Consider the following 21,428-nt stretch of genomic DNA (forward strand, 5'->3'; position numbering starts at 1 on the left):
CGGGAAAGTAGAAAGACTTAATGGTACCCTAAAAAACAAACTTTTGAAAGCCAGCTAAGAACTGAACATGGCATGGCCAGAACTATTACCTATAGCATTATACTCGGTTAGGAACACCCCTAAAGCCCCTACAGGATTGACGCCTTATGAAATACTATTTGGTGGTCCCCCAAGGTTAGGCCACTACTACCCCCAGCAGCTTAGCATGGGAAATGACAATCTAGTGAACTTTGTAATTGCATTATGTAAGGAACTGACAATAACACATTCTGCAGTATACTCCTCTTTTCCAGATCCGGAAGCAGATACTACCACCCACGACATTAAACCTGGAGAATTTGTGGTAGTCAAGAAGCATGTCCGAGGATCTCTAGAATCACGATTCGAGGGCCCATACCAAGTCATATTGACCACCCCTACCGCTGTGAAAGTTGAGGGTCGCCCTACTTGGATTCACGCTTCCCATTGCAAACGAGTGGGAGTTCCGAAATGATCCAGTATATCCTTTTGTGTGGTACAGCATGGGTAGTAACCGGACAGGTAGCGGTCACTAAGATCGACGATATGACTGTCCTCTGGTTTAATTCAAGCAACACCCATGTAGCCACTTACACATTCGATTATTGTCAAATAATAGACTGTAACCATAGACAGTGGGAATACGGGTTGAACTATGATTGGGGAAGAAACTGGATCAAAACCATAGGAGAAGGAGAACAATATATATGTGTTACGGATGATAATTGGGGAACTCAGGGTAAATACTGGGGCTCCGTGGGATGGAACACTGGAAGAGATTGGGGATATCAACCCCCTAGCGCTTTAAACAAAAAGGATGATAGCGGAAAATCTCTAATAACTAGGATGACCCTTACGAAGACCCCATTTCGTAGCCAGTGTCAAAATGTAGGTAGCTGTAATCCACTGATTCTAACTATAGAAAATCCCAAACACACAGATGGGGGACAGTATTGGCTGTCGTCTTATACAGGGAGTCTCGGCTATGTGGGACCTGAGGGTCCATTTAGAATTATGGATATGGTAAATTCCACAGAATGGGAAAAATTGATTATTGAACAGCCAAACCCCGTTGCCCCTAGGATCCGAACCATCTCACGAATAGTTGCAATCGCGAACCCAGGATTCGAAGACACTATGGCTATGGAAACTGGATTTGGGGATACAAATCTATGGTTGGAATGGATGAAATATTCCGCCACTAAAGTAAACAAAAGCAATTGCTATGTTTGTGCTGGGGCTAGACCCCATTTAGGTATGGTACCCTTAGAAATCCCAAAACAAATTCAGCCATGTTTTTTTAGTTTATTCACCAATACTACTACTGAACAAAATGAGTGTGAAAATTGGGAGAAAGAATATCCTATCATAACTGAGACCCCCAAGAATCGAGAGGGACTTACTATATACCCCGGGAACTACACCTGTTATGTAAATTATGAGGGAGAAGGGAGATTTGTAGGAAACTTTAGTAACCAGTGGTGTGGGACGTATAGCTCAATAAATGGAAGCCTCCTTCAGAACCAGGTCCAGTCATTAGGGGATATATATTGGATCTGTGGGGACATGAAAATTAGAACTCGGATCGGAGGGAACTGGAAGGGAGAATGCACCCTGGCGAAAGCGATCATGCCTTTTCATATACTCTCTGAGACCCAAGAGACCACCTCTCAAAATAGTCACATATTAACAAGGGAAAAAAGAGATCTGAAAGGAAGTTTTGACCCCCATGTGTATGTAGATGCTATAGGAGTCCCAAGGGGGGTCCCAGATGAATTCAAGGCCCGGGATCAGGTAGCAGCTGGATTTGAATCATTAATCCCTATGATCACAGCTAACAAAAATGTAGATTGGATAAATTATATCTATTACAACCAGCAACGGTTTGTTAACTATACTAGGGACGCTTTACAAGGTCTAGCTGACCAGTTAGGACCCACATCTACTATGACTTTCCAGAACCGTATGGCCCTTGATATGATACTAGCAGAAAAAGGAGGCGTTTGTGCCATGATAGGTACTACCTGTTGTACTTTTATTCCAGATAACACAGGACCAAACGGCAAAGTGACCATGGCAATCAAACAGATTGTTTCTTTATCCGAGGAATTAAAACGAAATTCAGGTTTCACAGACCCATGGGATCAGTATTTCTCATGGTTAACCGGATGGCAGAAAATTCTGGCCCAAATTGGGATTGTAATCTTAATTTTTCTAGTGCTTTTCGCAGTTATTGCTTGTTGTGTATTACCATGTATGAAGAAATTAATGACTAAAACTATAACTGAAGTAACTCCCACTTTTATGTTTTCTTCAGAAATTGAAGGACTTTTACCAACTCCATCCATGAAAACAACCACCCTTTATCGAGACTATTGTTCTGAAGATGAATAGATAGTGTAGGGTGTGCACCGACTCTTTAAGTCCAGCTACAAAGGGGGGTCTCCTAATAGGGGAGGCTCGTCTCAAACTGGTGAAAAAATCCTTTTACTCCCCTTTCCCAGAGCACGGACACACTTAGGTTAAGAAATGAAGAAAATAATGATAAAAGGGGGGACTGTGAAGGATGGAGTGGACAGAAGTTAATGTTTATAATAATTTTCTTTCTTTAATAAAATATAGACTATAGAGTTGTGTACATAATTGTGATGAAGCAATAGTAATAGGATTAGATAAGTATACGTGGCAAGATGGCCCCTGGACAGGGACTACGCACTAATAAAATAACAAGTCACTTCCTGGTATGAACGAACTATGAACTATGAAGACATATCTAAAGGACCAGATAAGGGTGAACCTATCCAAGGATGACACAAAGTAACAAGAGGCTTACAGTGATACGTGCTTTTATAAAAGTGTGATAACATGTACCCACCCCCAGGAGAAAGGGGATATAGAACAAATGTGTGTAATAAATCAGTGACGCCTCTCCTGATGCTGAGTGAGGAGCTTTATACCAGACTCTGTGTGGTGTGATTCCTTTCGTACGAACTCAGCGTATTATCCCTGCCGGTTGAGACTGATTAGTACCCGAACAGTATCACTGCGCTTGATTGGCCAGCAAACTCGCCTGACCTAAACCCCATAGAGAATCTATGTGGTATTGTCAAGAGGAAGATGAGAGACACCAGACCCAACAATGCTGATGAGCTGAAGGCTGCTATCAAAGCAACCAGGGCTTCCATAACACCTCAGCAGTGCCACAGGCTGATCGCCTCCATGCCACGCCGCATTGCTGCAGTAATTCATGCAAAAGGAGCCTCGACCAAGTATTGAGGGCATATACTGTACATTTCTATAGGCCAACATTTTGGTATTAAAAATAGTTTTTGAAATTGGGCTTATATAATATTCTAATTTTATGAGGGACTAAATTTTGTTTTTCATTAACGTTTATCCATAATCATCAACATTAAAAGAAAGAAAATGCTGGAAATAGATCAGTCTGTATGTAATGAATCTATATAATATATGAGTTTCACTTTTTGAATTGAATTACTGAAATAAATTAACTTTTTGATAATATTCTAATTCATTGAGAAGGACTAGTATATCTAAGTATTCATTTAAGTATGTACATACTGTTCAGTATGTTGATATATAAAAAAGGAACAGCATTTTACAGTTTACACATAGAATTAATGTATATAAAAAATTGAATAGCTTTACGAATACATTTCTAAAATAAAAAAGAACCCCAGCTCACCTATAAGTAGTTCCACAGATGGGCGGAGGTGCTGGGCAGCAATTTCAACAGTAAAACAAAACCAAGTCTAGCATCCAGTTGGGTGGACATAATATCTTTTGGCTTTATTCAAGTTTTCATTTAAAATCCAATGTCTCGACATTCACCGCTTACCCGTTTTAGGCCTCAAGTGGCCCTTAGCCATTTGCAATTCACAAATCTATTGCATTATTTACAGTACATACTGCATTATAGTCTGCAGCTGTATTCATAATTGTACAGGTGTCGGAGTTGAATTCTCCCAGCATTCCTAGCTGGCTAGGAAGTTTACACCAGATATGTACCATATGCATTAGCTGTGCATAGCTTTCACTATCTTTACGTATTTTCTTACAGTGCTTTCTCTGTCTGTACTGGCTTTGTGCTTGTGTGATGACAGTATATTTGGCATCCATACTAGAACTATAACCACGAAGATTGATTTTATTGATAAGGATTTTTCAGTTGTCCCTTCTGTCTTAGTCAATGTCTTCAAGCTTTTGTTAAACTAGAAAAAGATTAATCAAATCTACATTGTGGATCACGCAAATACAGTTCATATTACTAAGTACTATAACACAAATGAAAATACAGATTCATCTTCACAGGGAGAAATGCATTTTTCAGATCGTTCAGGATGACATAGTTGTTTATATTTCAACATTTAAGCATGATTCCGTGCTCTTACAAATTTTGCACAAACTTTGTTTTCAACATAGTGATAAAGTTCCAAATGTACGTTAGTGTGATATTCCCTGCTACATTCAGCTTTAATTATAGATACTTTTTAAAGGCTATGTAAACCTTTGAATGTGATTTTTTTTTAAATAAAAATGGTAGTCAGCGTGTTTTGTGGAACTTTCAAATTAGTTTTTATTAAAAATAATTGTAACTTTTTGAGATACAGCTGCTCTGTATTCTCTGTACAGAGCAGCTGTATCTTTCGCTAAGTCCTGAATCCGTCAGTCCTGCAGACCTGACGGGTTCAGTAAAAGCGGATACTGCGTGTTTCTGACACGCAGGATCCACCTGTAATCTATCACATCTAAGTTATGAACGTAGATGTGATGGATAACAGGAGGACCTATTTTCACTGAACCCGTCAGTCCTGCGGACCTGACAGGTACAGGATTCAGAGAACGATACAACTGCTCTGTATACTGTATACAAAGCCGCTGTATCTCAAAAAATACAAATAATTTTTTATAAAAATAAGTTGAAAGTTGCACAAAACACACTGACTGACATTTTTATTAAATAATAATAATAATAATAATAATAATAATAATAATAATAATAATTCACTTTCAAAGGTTTACATAGACTTTAAAGAGAACCTTTCACCTCCCCTTACATGTGCAGCTGAGTGCAGCATGTAATGGGCAGGGCTGCACAAACGCTGGGGCACTTTAAAAAAAATTCTACCCTCCTCCGTTATTTAGATATTGGTGCTGTTATATTTGGTGCCCGATATTTAAATAACCCCCTGAACTGTCAATGGGGCGTGTACTGGCAAGGGGGCATGTTACTATGGATGTGACACTGTCCAATCAGATACGGACAGTGTTACAGCAAGAGCGAGGATAGAGGAGAGTGTGCATGCACGCGCACACTCTCACGCGCACGCTCTCACTCTTCAACTTTCAAGATCAGTCTTCTGCCGAACTGGTCAGGGTTTGTGACCCTGCTACGGACCGTGTAAGAGCTGTGGAAAGGAGAGCGCGCATGCGCGCTCTCATCTCTTCAGCTCTTGCGAGTGATCAGTCAAGAGTCCATAGCAGTGACACGCCCCCTTGCCAGTTCGGCAGACAAAGTACAAGACTGATCTCTTGCAAGAGCTGAAGAGATGAGAGCACCCATGCGCGCTCCCCTCTCCACAGCTCTTACACTGTCCATAGCAGTGACACGCCCCCTTGCCAGTTCGGCAGAAGACTGATCTTGAAAGCTGAAGAGTGAGAGCGTGCGCGCGCACACGCTCCTCTAACCTCGCTCTTGCTGTAACACTGTCTGTATCTGATTGGACAGTGTCACAGCCATAGTAACACGCCCCATTGACAGCACACGCCCCATTGACAGTTCAGGGGGTTATTTAAATAACGGGCGCCAAATATAACGGCACCAATATCTAGGTACCAGAGGAGGGTAGAATTTTTTTAAAGTGCCCCAGGGTTTGTGCAGCCCTGCCCATTACATGCTGCATTCAGCTGCACATGTATGGGGAGGTGAAAGGTTCTCTTTAGGGTAAGCGTCATTATGATGAAGTTATAATGACAAGGGTATAGTTATATTAGGACCTTTGATACTTGTTTTAATTTTTACTTTTAAGTGCATCCTCGACTCAACCTACCACAAGCAATTCTAAAATAATTGATCATGCCAGAAACCACAATGCTAAAGCCAAATTCCACCACAAAACTCACATTTAACAAACCTCTGGGTATAGCCCAGGACTTGGAGCCATCTTCGACAGTTGTCTCTTACTTTATGGGTGGAGCAACCCTGGCCTGTTCTCACCCAGGCCCATATTTGAATTATTGTCTGTGGCCATGAAATTTAGGTCTGTTAGGAGATTAGCCTCCATGGTTACTGAGACAGGACGTGATGTCATGTGATTGAAAGCTGTAGCCAGAAGGAAATAATTTAAAGGAGCAGTGTCACGAAATTTTTTTTTTTTATATCAATTTGCATTTAGTGTTTTAATATAAAATCTTTTATTTATCTGTGTGTTTGTGTTTTACTTTTTTCTTTTTTCTAACTTTTACTTCTCTATGGGGGCTGCCATTTTGTTTTTCATCTCTGTATGTGTCGATTAACGACACATACAGAGATGGAATACGGAAGCTACAGTGCATAGGAGTCAATGAACGGGAGCCGTTCCATTGATTTTGCTCTATGACTCTGTACTGCGCAGACGCAGGTCAGAGTCACACAGAGCAGAGCAGCTGTTTGCAGGGAGAGAGCAGGCACCATCTTGAAGACCAGCTGCACTGCAGGTAAGATGTGTGTCTCTGCATGTCCCACTCTCTACCTCACAGACCCCTGCTCTCGTGACCCCCGACGCCCCCCCCTAACGCCCCCCACCCCCGATGGCCCCCCTTCCCCTCCCTTGTATGAAGGACACATGATGAAACTGTACTGGGAAAGCCCTGAACGATAAATCTCTAGTTGTGCAGAGACTGTTTGGGGATGTGACTAATGAACCTCTCAGTCTCAGCACAATTAGAGAGATTTATCGTTCAGGGGTCTGGGAAAGCTGGGTGACCACCATTACCCCTCCTACTGGAGTGTGAGAGGTTCATTAGTCACATCCCCAAACACACTCCACTAGAGGAGTAATGGTAGTCACCCAGCTTTCCCAGACCCCTGAATGATAAATCTCTCTAGTTGTGCTGAGACTGAGAGGTTCATTAGTCACATCCCCAAACAGTCTCAGCACAACTAGAGAGATTTACCGTTCAGGGGTCTGGGAAAGCTGGGTGACCACCATTACCCCTCCCACTGGAGTGTGAGAGGTTCATTAGTCACATCCCCAAACACACTCCAGTAGGAGTAATGGTGGTCACCCAGCTTTCCCAGACCCCTGAACGATAAATCTCTCTAGTTGTGCTGTGACTGAGAGGTTCATTAGTCACATTCCCAAACAGTCTCAGCACAACTAGAGAGATTTATCGTTCCGGGGTCTGGGAAAGATGGGTGACCACCATTACCCCTCCTACTGGAGTGTGAGATTCATTAGTCACATCCCCAAACACGCTCCAGTAGGAGTAATGGTGGTCACCCAGCTTTCCCAGACCCCTGAACGGTAAATCTCTCTAGTTGTGCTGAGACTGAGAGGTTCATTAGTCACATCCCCAAACAGTCTCAGCACAACTAGAGAGATTTACCGTTCAGGGGTCTGGGAAAGCTGGGTGACCACCATTACCCCTCCTACTGGAGTATGAGAGGTTCATTAGTCACATCCCTAAACACTCCAGTAGGAGTAATGGTGGTCACCCAGCTTTCCCAGACCCCTGAACGGTAAATCTCTCTAGTTGTGCTGAGACTGAGAGGTTCATTAGTCACATCCCCAAACAGTCTCAGCACAACTAGAGAGATTTACCGTTCAGGGGTCTGGGAAAGCTGGGTGACCACCATTACCCCTCCTACTGGAGTATGAGAGGTTCATTAGTCACATCCCTAAACACTCCAGTAGGAGTAATGGTGGTCACCCAGCTTTCCCAGACCCCTGAACGGTAAATCTCTCTAGTTGTGCTGAGACTGAGAGGTTCATTAGTCACATCCCCAAACAGTCTCAGCACAACTAGAGAGATTTACCGTTCAGGGGTCTGGGAAAGCTGGGTGACCACCATTACCCCTCCTACTGGAGTGTGAGATTCATTAGTCACATCCCCAAACACGCTCCAGTAGGAGTAATGGTGGTCACCCAGCTTTCCCAGACCCCTGAACGGTAAATCTCTCTAGTTGTGCTGAGACTGAGAGGTTCATTAGTCACATCCCCAAACAGTCTCAGCACAACTAGAGAGATTTACCGTTCAGGGGTCTGGGAAAGCTGGGTGACCACCATTACCCCTCCTACTGGAGTATGAGAGGTTCATTAGTCACATCCCTAAACACTCCAGTAGGAGGGGTAATGGTGGTCACCCAGTTTTCCCAGACGCAGATATAACCAGGAAAGGGCTGGATGGATGGGCTGAGGGTGCACAGGGTTTTTGGTGACCCCCTCTGTCATGTGATCGGACCTAGGTTACCGGTTCATCAGACGGGGTTCATGTGACTATAAATCTGTCCATAACAAGAGACAGTGCACTCAGGACAAGCCCTGCCCTCATGCCGTAGTTGTGGTTCTGTCTGCGGTGATGGCGGTGGGTCGCTCTGACACCCGCCTCCCCCGTCGGGTCATCTCAGGACAGAAGGGTTGTCCGGATTGGAGACACAGCGCCGCACCTGTCCTCAGGTTGTGTCTGGTATTGCAGTTCACCTCCATTGAAGTGAATAGGACAGAGCTGTAATACCACACACGACCTGAGGACAGGTGCGGTGCCATGTTTTCCTGGACGACACCTTTAAGACTTTTCCCGTGTGTGTGTGTGGCAGAGCGGAGTGTGCACGGGCGCCGCTGATACTTCATAGCCGCTTATCAGCTGTTTTGAAGAATCAGCGGCGAGCACCCCCCCCCCACACGCAAATCCCCCAAACACGCAAAATCAAGTGTAATCAAGCGTTTTTTATGTGGTTTTTTTTTGCACGTAAAATGTGCAAAAAAAAAAACATGTCAAGTACACGGCGTGTGAACCGGTCAACTGAAAAGTCATTCACTTCACTTTCATCAGTCTAAGGCTGGGTTCACACGACCTATTTTCAGGCGTAAACGAGGCGTTTTACGCCTCGATTTACGCCTGAAAAGACGGCTCCAATACGTCGGCAAACATCTGCCCATTACTTTGAATGGGTTTGCCGATGTTCTGTGCCGACGACCTGTAATTTTACGCGTCGCTGTCAAAAGACGGCGCGTAAAATAACAGCCTCGGCAAAGAAGTGCAGGATACTTCTTGAGACGTAATTTGAGCCGTTTTTCATTGAATTCAATGAAGAACAGCTCCAAATTACGGCCGTAATTGACGCCTCGCAAAACGCGAGTACGAGCAATTACGTCTGAAATGACGGAGCTGTTTTCTCCTGAAAACAGCTCCGTCATTTCAGACGTAAATGCAGTTAGCGTGTGCACATACCCTAAGGGTATGTTCACACACAATGTTTTCAGCTGAAAAATCGGAAGCAGAACGCCTACAAGCATCTGCCCATTGGTTTCAATGGGAAATACGGCGTTCTGTTCCGACAGGGCGTTTTTTACGTGGTAGCTTTTTCAAAAAAGACACGTAAAAAGACGCTCGACCAAAATGAAGTGCACATCACTTCTTGTGACTTTTTGGAGCCGTTTATCATTGACTTTATAGAAAAACAGCTCCAAAAACGGCCGTTAAAAAACGCGAGTGTGAACATACACTTAGCCTTTTGGTGTGCCCTATAACTTCTTCCAGCTGCAGAATCACACCCAATATGGCTGCCGGACACTGCTTAGCAATTTGAAGACACCTTTACCTGGCTTGTGAGAGGGGGGGTGAGGTTCCCTCCCACATTTACAGCAGCCGTGAGTCAGGTTGCTTTGCCTTATTCACCTTGCTGTAATTCTGGGAAGTGCTCCCCCTGGTGGCCATCATTGGAAAACATGTCAAATTATTATTTAATTTTTAATACTTTCCACCATACGGAAAAAAAAAATACAAAAAAACTTAAAAAATATAATAGAAATAAGTAACGACACTTAAAAAAAAGGTTTAATTTGCAACACATTCCCTTTAAGACAGAAGAATGCATCACACATAAAATGACTGCAATCATGTTACATGGCATGTTGTCTCTGTTATCTACTGTAAGCCATCTAATTTCAGCAAGAGGTCCACTCTATCCATTGGTCACCTGACAGGTACTATGCAGCACTTTCAGCAATGGCTGGTTCTACTTCTTCTCCTCTTCCCCTTGCTATCGGGGTTCCTCAGGGATCAGTCCTAGGTCCGCTCCTCTTTTCTCTCTACACAGCCCCTATTGGACAAACCATCAGCAGATTTGGCTTCCAGTAGCATCTTTACACTGATGACACCCAATTATATGCCTCTTCCCATGACATCACCCCTGCTCTAATATAAAACACCAGTGCTTGTCTGTCCGCTGTCTCTAACATCATGTCCCCTATCTATCTGAAACTGAATCTTTCTAAACCTGAGCTCCTTGTGTTCCCACCATCTACTAACCTCCCTAAACCTGATGTCTCCATCTCAGTATGTGGCACTATCATAACTCCTAAGCAGCACGCCCGCTGTCTCTGGGTTATTTTTGACTCAGATCTTTCCTTTACTCCTCACATTCAATTACTTTCACGCTCCTGTCATTTTCACCTCAAAAACATCTCTTACGGAGGAAACAGCCAAAACTCTCATTGTTGCTCTGAATCACTCTCGTCTTGACTACTGTAATTCATTACTAGTCGGTCTTCCCCTCACTAAACTCTCCCCTCTCCAATCTATCCTTAAAGAGGCTCTGTCGCCAGATTTTGCAGCCCCTATCTGCTATTGCAGCAGATAGGCGCTGCAATGTAGATTACAGTAACGTTTTTATTTTTAAAAAACGAGCATTTTTGGCCAAGTTATGACCATTTTTGTAGTTATGCAAATGAGGCTTGCAAAAGTACAAGTGGGTGTGTTTAAAAGTAAAAGTCCAAGTGGGCGTGTATTATGTGCGTACATCGGGGCGTTTTTAATACTTTTACTAGCTGGCCGTTCTGATGATCCACTTCTCTTCAGAACGCCCAGCTTCTGGCAGTGCAGACACAGCGTGTTCGAGAGATCACACTGTGTCGTCACTCACAGGTCCTGCATCGTGTCAGACGAGCGGGGACACATCGGCACCAGAGGCTACAGATGATTCTGAAGCAGCATCGGCGTTTGCAGGTAAGTAGCTACATCGACTTACCTGCTAACGCCGATGCTGCTGCAGAATCAACTGAAGCCTCTGGTGCCGATGTGTCCGACACGATGCAGGACCTGTGAGTGACGTCACAGATCTGCACTGCCAGAAGCTGGGCGTTCTGAAGAGAAGTGGATGATACTTCACGTCAGAGCGCCCAGCTAGTAAAAGTATTAAAAACGCCCCGATGTACGCACATAATACACGCCCACTTGGACTTTTACTTTTAAACACACCCACTTGGACTTTTGCAAGCCTCATTTGCATAACTACAAAAATGGTCATAACTTGGCCAAAATGCTCGTTTTTTAAAAATAAAAACGTTACTGTAATCTACATTGCAGCGCCTATCTGCTGCAATAGCAGATAGGGGCTGCAAAATCTGGTGACAGAGCCTCTTTAATGCAGCAGCCAGGCTCATATTTATGACCAGCCGCTACACCAACGCCTCTAATCTTTGCCAGTCACTGCACTGGTTGCCCATCCATAATAAAATTCTAACTTATTACTCTTACCCACAAAGCTCTCCACAGTGCTGCACCTCCTTACATCTCCTCCCTCATCTCTGTCCACCACCCTACTCGCGCTCTACATTCTGCCAACGACCTTAGATTAAATTCATCCATAATCCGAACCTCCCACTCCAGTCTCCAGGATTTCTCTCGTGCTGCACCCGTCCTCTGGAATGTGCTACCCCAGACAATCCGATTAATTCCCAATATCCACAGTTTTAAACGTGCCCTGAAAACACATCTATTTAGACAGGCCTATAACATTCCCTAATCTAACTCCTTTCCATGGCCCCTCTTTTAGATTAGTCATCAGAATAAGATTCCCTCACACCCCTTCTCTTCATGTCCATCATACACGGATACTGGCTGGTGACCGGCTCATGCAGCTTTATGTTACCACCGCATGTGTATAAAAAATGGCTGGACTATTGTACAGAACAAACACTGTTACACTTTGTGTCTCCCTTATTTCCTCATAGATTGTAAGCTCTTGCGAGCAGGGTCCTTACTCCTCTGGTTTGAATTGTAAATTAACTTTGTCACTATGTAATGTCTGATATTGTTTGTTTCATGTTCCCTCTAAATTGTAAGGTGCTGCGTAATATGTTGGCGCTATATAAATAAAGATTATTATTATTATTATTATTATTAATAATGGCATGACATAAATGTCAGAGATGAGGATACCTTAAATGACAGAATTTAGAGAGATAGATAGATAGATGATAGATAGATAGATAGATAGATAGATAGATAGATAGATAGATAGATAGATAGATAGATAGATAGATAGATAGATAGATAGATAGATAGATAGATAGATAGATAGATAGATACAGCACACAAGAAAATGGTGACAGCACTATGCGAACACTAATGCCACCTAAGCCACTAAATATAAATAAATATACATTACTGCTAAATCTACTTAAAACAGGGAGGTTCTTAGTGCACATTTTGATCAAATTGTGTGAGCCCACCTGCCACGACAAGGCAACCTCTATGAGGTGGGAACATACGCTGCACATAAACCCAGAACTGGGACTAAGCCTACATATACTTGGGGATGGTAGGAACCAGCATTAAACTAATTAAAATTACCTAGGGCAGAATAGGAGGAGTGCAAGATCAAAAATGGAGGCAGTCTCTAACCCCATATATATGAATCACCTAAACAACACAAAAATAGATAGATAGATAGATAGATAGATAGATAGATAGATAGATAGAGATATTTTGACAATCAATAAAAATGTTTCTATAGCAGTGCAGATGGTTACTGTACCGTCAGCATTGCGTAATGTCATGTGGGCGAAGGGGATGACATCAGAGGAGAAGGACCTGAGAAGGAAACTTGTAATATAGCACTACAATACTGCACTACGTAGTACTGAAGGAACGCCCCCTTAACTAGGAAATGACAGGGAGCTCGAGGATTCCTTAGAAGAGGCTCAGGACTGGGTAGGTAGGTATTTACAAAAAAAAGTTGAGAGTTGGGGCCTTCATTGATCTGACTTATTTTACCAACACAACCCACAGATGCTCGATTAAATTAAGATCTGGGGAATTTGGACATTGTCAACACCTTGAACTCCATGTCATGTTCCTCAAACCATTCCATTTTTTCAGTGTGGCATGGTTCATTATCCTGCTAACAAAGCCACTGCCATTACCTTTTGCCATAAAGGGCTGTTTTTGATCTGTAACACTGTTTAGGTAGGTAGTACATGTCAAAGTAACATTCACATGAATACCTGGACCCAAGGTTTACCTGCAGAATATTGCCCAAAGTATCATACTGCCTCCACCAGCTTGCCTTCTTCCCATAGTGCATCCTGGTGCTATTACTTCCCCAGGTAAGGGACGCACACGCACCTGGCTGTCCACATGATTTAAAAGAAAACGTAATTCATCAGACCAGACCACCTTCCTCCATTTCTCCATGGTTCAGCTCTGTTGCTCACGTACCCATTGTAGGTGCTTTCAGCGGTGGGTAGGGGTCAGCATACACACTCTAAACAGTCTGTGGCTTCACAGCTCCAAAAACAGAAAGTTGTGAAGCACTTTGTGTTCGGACACCTTTCTATCATAGTTAGCATTAACTTTTTCAGCAATTGCTGTTAAAGTAGCTCTTATGTAGGATCAGATAAGAGGAGATAGCCTTCGCTCTCCACACGCAAATATAAGCCTTGGGTGCCCATTACCCCGTACTAACCACTGCATACCAGGAACATACCAGGGACACCCAACAAGACCTGCCATTTTGGATATACTCCGGCCCAGTTACCAACTATCACATTTTGGCCCTTGTTCCTTTCCGCCCAATTTTTCCTGACTGTTCACTTGCTGATGTATATATCCCACTCCTTTAGAGGCTCCATTATAATGAGATAATTAATGTTGCCTGTCAGTGGTTTTAATGTTATGGCTGAATAATATATTAAAAGATAAACGCGTGTCGGGGCTCTTGCTGTGGAGCTCATTTTAGGCTTATCATGCAACACACGGGTTGGTATAGCTTCTGGGGCCTTTTTTGATTTTGGGTGATTCCCTTGTTCCTATACATTTACACTCAAACGGATACTAATGTGTTTTGTGACTATCCCTCTGTATACTCCTTTGGGTCCATGATATGTTTGTCTGTTTAGGCATTCTTTTACGAGATTTATCTGTGGCTTTTGTATTTTCCTGTATTATACATCTATAGCATGTAGTTTTGAGTGACCCATATTGATACTATATCATATATCAGTCCATATGTTGAGTATATGCTATTTTGAGTAGCCTTATTGTTCTCCACATTAGTGTATTTTAATTGTTTGTCTCATTTTAGGTCCTGATGGCCAATATGTTTTTATGAGTATTGTAATAAAGGATTTATATATTGTTGCAAGGTATGTACTTGGTGTTATTCTTTCCTTTGTGGATGTGTGACATGTCCTCACATACAGTTATGGGTATTTATTATATATATATATATATATATATATATATATATATATATATATATATATACACAGTGAAGGAAATAAGTATTTGGTCCCTTGCTGATTTTGTAAGTTTGCCCACTGTCAAAGTCATGAACAGCCTAGAATTTTTAGGCTAGGTTAATTTTACCAGTGAGAGATAGATTATACAAAAAAAAAAAAAAAGAAAATCACATTGTCAAAATGATATATATTTATTTGCATTGTGCACAGAGAAATAAGTATTTGATCCCTTTGGCAAAGAAGACTTAATACTTGGTGGCAAAACCCTTGTTGGCAAGCACAGCAGTCAGACGTTTTTTGTAGTTGATGATGAGGTTTGCACACATGTTAGATGGAATTTTGGCCCACTCCTCTTTGCAGATCATCTGTAAATCATTAGGATTTCGAGGCTGTCACTTGGCAACTCGGATCTTCAGCTCCCTCCATAAGTTTTCGATGGGATTAAGGTCTGGAGACTGACTAGGCCACTCCATGACCTTAATGTGCTTCTTTTTGAGCCACTCCTTTGTTGCCTTGGCTGTATGTTTCGGGTCATTGTCGTGCTGGAAGACCCAGCCATGAGCCATTTTTAATGTCCTGGTGGAGGGAAGGAGGTTGTCACTCAGGATTTGACGGTACATGGCTCCATCCATTCTCCCATTGATGCGGTGAAGTAGTCCTGTGCCCTTAGCAGATAAACACCCCCAAAACATAATGTTTCCACCTCCATGCTTGACAGTGGGGACGGTGTTCTTTGGGTGATAGGCAGCATTTCTCTTCCTCCAAACACGGCGAGTAGAGTTAATGCCAAAGAGCTCAATTTTAGTCTCATCTGACCACAGCACCTTCTCCCAATCACTCTCAGAATCATCCAGATGTTAATTTGCAAACTTGAGACGGGCCTGTACATGTGCCTTCTTGAGCAGGGGGACCTTGCGGGCACTGCAGGATTTTAATCCATTACGGCGTAATGTGTTACCAATGGTTTTCTTAGTGACTGTGGTCCCAGCTGCCTTGAGATCATTAACAAGTTCCCCCCGTGTAGTTTTCGGCTGAGCTCTCACCTTCCTCAGGATCAAGGATACCCCACGAGGTGAGATTTTGCATGGAGCCCCAGATCGATGTCGATTGACAGTAATTTTGTATGTCTTCCATTTTCTTACTATTGCATCAACAGTTGTCTCCTTCTCACCCAGCATCTTACTTATGGTTTTGTAGCCCATTCCAGCCTTGTACAGGTCTATGATCTTGTCCCTGACATCCTTAAAAAGCTCTTTGGTCTTGCCCATGTTGTAGAGGTTAGAGTCAGACTGATTAATTGGGTCTGTGGACAGGAGTCTTTTATACAGGTGACCATTTAAGACAGCTGTCTTTAATGCAGGCACCAAGTTGATTTGGAGCGTGTAACTGGTCTGGAGGAGGCTGAACTCTTAATGGTTGGTAGGGGATCAAATACTTATTTCTCTGTGCACAATGCAAATAAATATATATAATTTTGACTATGTGATTTTCTTTTTTTTTTTTAATATAATCTATCTCTCACTGGTAAAATTAACCTAGCCTAAAAATTCTAGACTGTTCATGACTTTGACAGTGGGCAAACTTACAAAATCAGCAAGGGATCAAATACTTATTTCCTCCACTGTATATTACAGTACTGTGCAATAGTTTAAATAGTTCAATAGTTTTAGGAAAAATGCTGCAAAGTAAGAATGCAAAGTAAGAATGCCTTACAAAATAGAAGTGGTAATAGTGTTAATCAAATATTGGTGATAAAAAAAAACAGCTATTAACACTTCTATTATTGAAATAATTCTTACTTTGCCACATTTTTACAGATCTACCTAAAACCTTTGCACATTTGGATGAGTCATCTTTATTGCATTCCTACTAGTATGCAATACATCTGAGTTGAAAAATAGCATTATTGCAGGCTAGAATATAAATACAAACTTTTTATGAGCCATACTGAACTTCTATGCATTGTAAATCTAGGACAGCTGAGATATTCATCTGTCTGTCAGTCTAGGCAGGAACTTTATCCTTTGGGCTCTTCCATTGGGGTTAATTAGCTGTTAATGCATCTGTACTACTTCTGTGCCCAGAAACCAGGCAGTGCAAAATAGCTTAAGCTAAATGTCTCCTTTACAGCATGGAAATGTTGCAGAAATGTTGTAAGCATACCGTTATAAATAATATTAATATATTTATTTCAGCAGAGCTGAAACCTAAAGATCCCTTTTATATTTTAAATCCTGTTTATATTTAAAGGGGTCCATAAAATTTAATAGGAAAAATACATCTTAATTTTTACTCATTTCCAACAAAAAAAATTTGAATTATGAATTAAGTTAACAAATTAAGAAGAAAACATCATCAACACCAACAGAAATCATAGATATTTTAAAACCATATCACAATTGTCTTGAAGTATTATTTACACTTAACACCAGGGCCGTCACTAGCACTGGACCTGCAGGGCCCAAGCCCCGGATCTTTCGCCCAGTGCCCCGAATCCCCAGGCGACTCCCGCTACAGGGGTCTCGGCACATCACGATTGCCACTGGGCAGCGGTCGCGATTGCAACCGGGCTGCGGCCCCCACACAGCATCTAAAGAAATTTACTATAGCAACTGGGGCCTATGTAATAAAACACACGAGCTCCTGTTACTATAGTAATACCACTATACTTACCCATCTTCCTTCCATCTTCTCACATCATGACGCTGTGCACCGTGCATGACGTCATGACGCTAGTTGGTGTCAGGACATATACGCTGCACCGAAGTGCTGGGTAAGTGTAACATCCTTACTGCCTGCTGGGGTCCTGTATATAAGCCTGCCTTTTGGTAAGCTTAGATACAGGGTCCAACAGACAGCATCACACATGGGCTTAGATACAGGGCCCATGTGTGATACGGTCTGTTGGACCATGTATCTAAGCTTACCACAAGGCAGGCTTAGATACAGGACCCCAGCAGACAGTAATCTTATACTGTATAAGATTGTGTCTGCTGGGGCCCTGTATCTAAGCCTAATATGTGGTAGGCTTAGATACAGGGTCCAACAGACAGTATCACACATGGGCCCTGTATCTAGCCTACCACATGTGACTCGAGGACTACTTCGATTATGGCTTTTTTTATTTGAAACAAAATGGTTAATGAGGGTTGTGTTTTTTTTTATTTCAATAAAATATATTTTTTCTATGCCTCTCTATTTTCTTTTCAACTTTATTACTACTGCCTTAGTAATGGCCGCTGTCTGATTGAAAGCGTCCATTACTAAGGCGAGGCTTAGTGTTACCTGGTGCAGAGGCTAACACTAACCCCCATTATTACCCCAGTACCCACCGTCAACTGGGGTACTGGGAAGAGCTGGGTACAATCCAGTACCGGACCATCTGTAGTGGTGGTCGGGCACTGGGGCAGCTGCAAGCTGGTATTATTAGGCTGGGAAAGCCCAGAAACAGTGGCCCTTCCCACCCTGGTAATGCTAGCCTGCTGCTGCTGTGTTGTATCTGGCTGGTTATCAAAAATGGGGGAACATTTTTTAAATGGAATAAATGTCATGGGGCCCCCCATTTTTCATAACTAGCCAGGCACAACATAGCAGCAGCAGGCCAGCTTTACCAGTGTAGGAAGTGCCACTACACGCACACACATTTTTTTTGAGGGGGTGAACATATGTTAGTACAAGAATACGAGCTGGGCCCTATATCTAATCCTATCATGTGTGATACTATCTGCTAGTCCATGTATCTAAGCCTATCATGTGTGATACTGTCTGCTTGGGCCATGTATCTAAGCCTCTCATGTATGATACTGTCTGCTGAGACATAGGTGGGTATGTGGGACTACCTACAGGGGACTGCATGGGACTGTCTACAAGGGGGATATATGGCATGGGGACTGTGTGTTGAACCATACAGGGTGTTGTGACACTGTATACAGGGGGCATTGTGTAAGGAACACTCTACAGGTGTCTTTGATTAGAGCCCTGAGACATAACTTTGCTTGGGGCCCCAGGAATGCCAAATTTGCCCCTGAGGTTTAGTACAAGAATACTTACTGATGGGGCCCAATATCTAAGGCAACATTCACATGAGCGTGACAGATTTACGTCTGTAAAAAATATGTGTAAAACTGGTTGTGGGTGGCTAGGTGCGGGAAATAGACCAATGTAGGACATGCAGTGACTTTCACGCAACGGACACTCGTGTGTGAAAACTCACGTATGTGTGAATAGCCCCATTGAAATCAATGGGTCCGTGTGCTGTGCGTTGTTTCAATGCACGGCACATGGACGAGATTCGCGCTCGTCTGAATGAGCCCTAAGTCTATCATGTATGATACCGTCTGCTGGGGCCATGTATCTAAGCCTATCATGTGTGATACTGTCTGCTGGGGCCATGTATCTAAGTATTTCATGTATGAATCTGTCTGCTGAGGCAATGTATCCAATTCTATCCAGTGGTGTAGCTGTAGGAGCATTAGCATTAGTCTTATAGATATGCTATCTCCGATAGATATGTAAAAATTTATTTATTTCTCGGGGGGGGGGGGGGGGTGTATATATATGTCTCGGTGCTTGTATCCCTGATCTTTTAAGAACCTAGCAACGCCCCTGCTTAACACTATGGCAAAATTAAACATCAAAATATTAAAAATAAATGAAAATATTATCAGACCAATCTTCTAGCATAGAATGGGTTGAAGGCTATGTTCAACTTTGAAAGGGATTTTTGTTTCATAAAAAGATCAATCAGTGTGTTTGGTGAAACTTTAGAATTCGTTTTTATTAAATATAATTTTTACTTTTTGAGATACAGCTGCTTTGTATTCTGTAGACAGAGCAGCTGTATCGTTCACTGAATCCTGTACCCGTCTGGTCTGCGGGACTGCGTGTCTCTGACTTGCAGGATCCAATTGTAATCTATCACATCTAAGTTATGAACTTAGATGTAATCAATAACAGCTCGATCCTGCGTGACAGAGATACGCAGGACCCGCTGTCACTGAACCTGTCGGTGCCATTGTCATGATGGATACAGGTTTCAGCTCTAGATGCAGCTGCTCTGTATAAAGTATACAAAGCAGCTGTATCTCAAAAAGTTAAAACAATTTTTTATAAAATGTAATTACAAAGCACCAATCACGCTAATAGACATTTTTATTATAAAAACAAAAAACACGATTTAAAAGGTGTACAAAAAATAAAAAACACCTCTCTTTAAAGTGTAACTAAACTTTAAAAAAACTTTTCACATGTCATAGTAAAATGTCAGAAGTTTCAATTGGTGGGGGTCTGAGCACTGAGACCCACACTGATCACTAAAACGAAGCAGCAGAAGTGCTTGGTTGATTGCTGTGCCATTTAGTTTCTGATTGTCTTTCCTTGGAGCGGTGTATGGTCTCAATAGAAAGTCTATGGGCCCCTACACCGCTCGCTCAGCTTCCCGAGAAAAGCTGATCAGAAACAAAGCAGCACAGCACTCTTTTTAGAAATCGGTGGGGTCTCAGTGCTTGCAACTCCACCGATCAAAACTTCTGACATGTCACTATAACATGTCAAAAGTTTTTTTAATGTTTAGTTACACTTTAAGCAGTCAGATGTTCCTACCCTTGCAGTAAAATAACTACTGAGGGCTGTATAGGGGGGTCTGAGCGTCTGACTCTGATGGCACTGTTGGGGAAAGATATCAGCAGTCAGTCAGACACTCTGACCTCCCCTGGCAGTATAATAACTACTGAGGGCTCTATGGGGGGATTATACTGCAAGGTCAGTCTAACTATCTAAGGTCCTGTTCAGACGGCAGACAAGTCCCACCGCAAATTCCGTCACAGAACTATTCCTGCTGTCGGCAGGAAGATTCCTTTTCCCATTGACTCCCAATGGCAGAATCCGCCCGAAGTTCGAGCAGGATGCTTCTTATTCCTGCTAGCCAAAAAAAATCAGCTAGCGGGAAAAAAAAGCATCTGACTCCCATTGAAATGAATGTGAGTCAGAATTTTGCAGCAGAATCCGCTGTGGATTCTGCTGCAAAGTTCCTCCATGTGAACATACCCTTACTGACTGCAGATGGCTCTATGAAGGGGGAATAACCTGCCCATAGAGCCCTCAGTAGTTGTTATACGGCAAGGGGGGGCATTTGAGCGTCTAACTGACTGCTGAGGGCTCTATGGGGCAATTTATTATCCTCCATAGAGCCCTCTGAAGTCAGTTAGATGGTTAGACCCTCCCTTGCTTTATAATCCCCCCTAGCATCGACCGATCGCTTTAATGTTGGTTGGGGCAGGAGAATGAACAGGCAGTACCATGGCTCACTAACTTCACTGCCCTGCTCTACTTTTTAGACCTCGGCTTCCGGAAGGGAGCACTCTCCTGTTCCTCTCTGGCGGCGCGTGCAGCATCAGTGCGACGTGTTCTACCACTAGTAGACGTGCCTATTGTGCTGCAAGTCTGCTAGTCCATTTATGTAGCACTATTCTGGCCCAGCCCTCCCCTGCAATAGCTATCCCTGCCCCATCCCCATCTCCTCATCATTAGCGGCCGTCAGCAGCGCTAGCGACCTGCATAGTTTTCTCAGTAGTTTTTAAAATTATGTGCTGTTCGTCCATATGATGATCTGCCACTGCCCCTTTCCCGGTTCACGATAAAATTATAGTCCACTGGTTTATCGTA

The sequence above is a fragment of the Rhinoderma darwinii genome, chromosome 4 (assembly GCF_050947455.1).
Source record: "Rhinoderma darwinii isolate aRhiDar2 chromosome 4, aRhiDar2.hap1, whole genome shotgun sequence".
Lineage (NCBI taxonomy): Eukaryota > Metazoa > Chordata > Amphibia > Anura > Rhinodermatidae > Rhinoderma > Rhinoderma darwinii.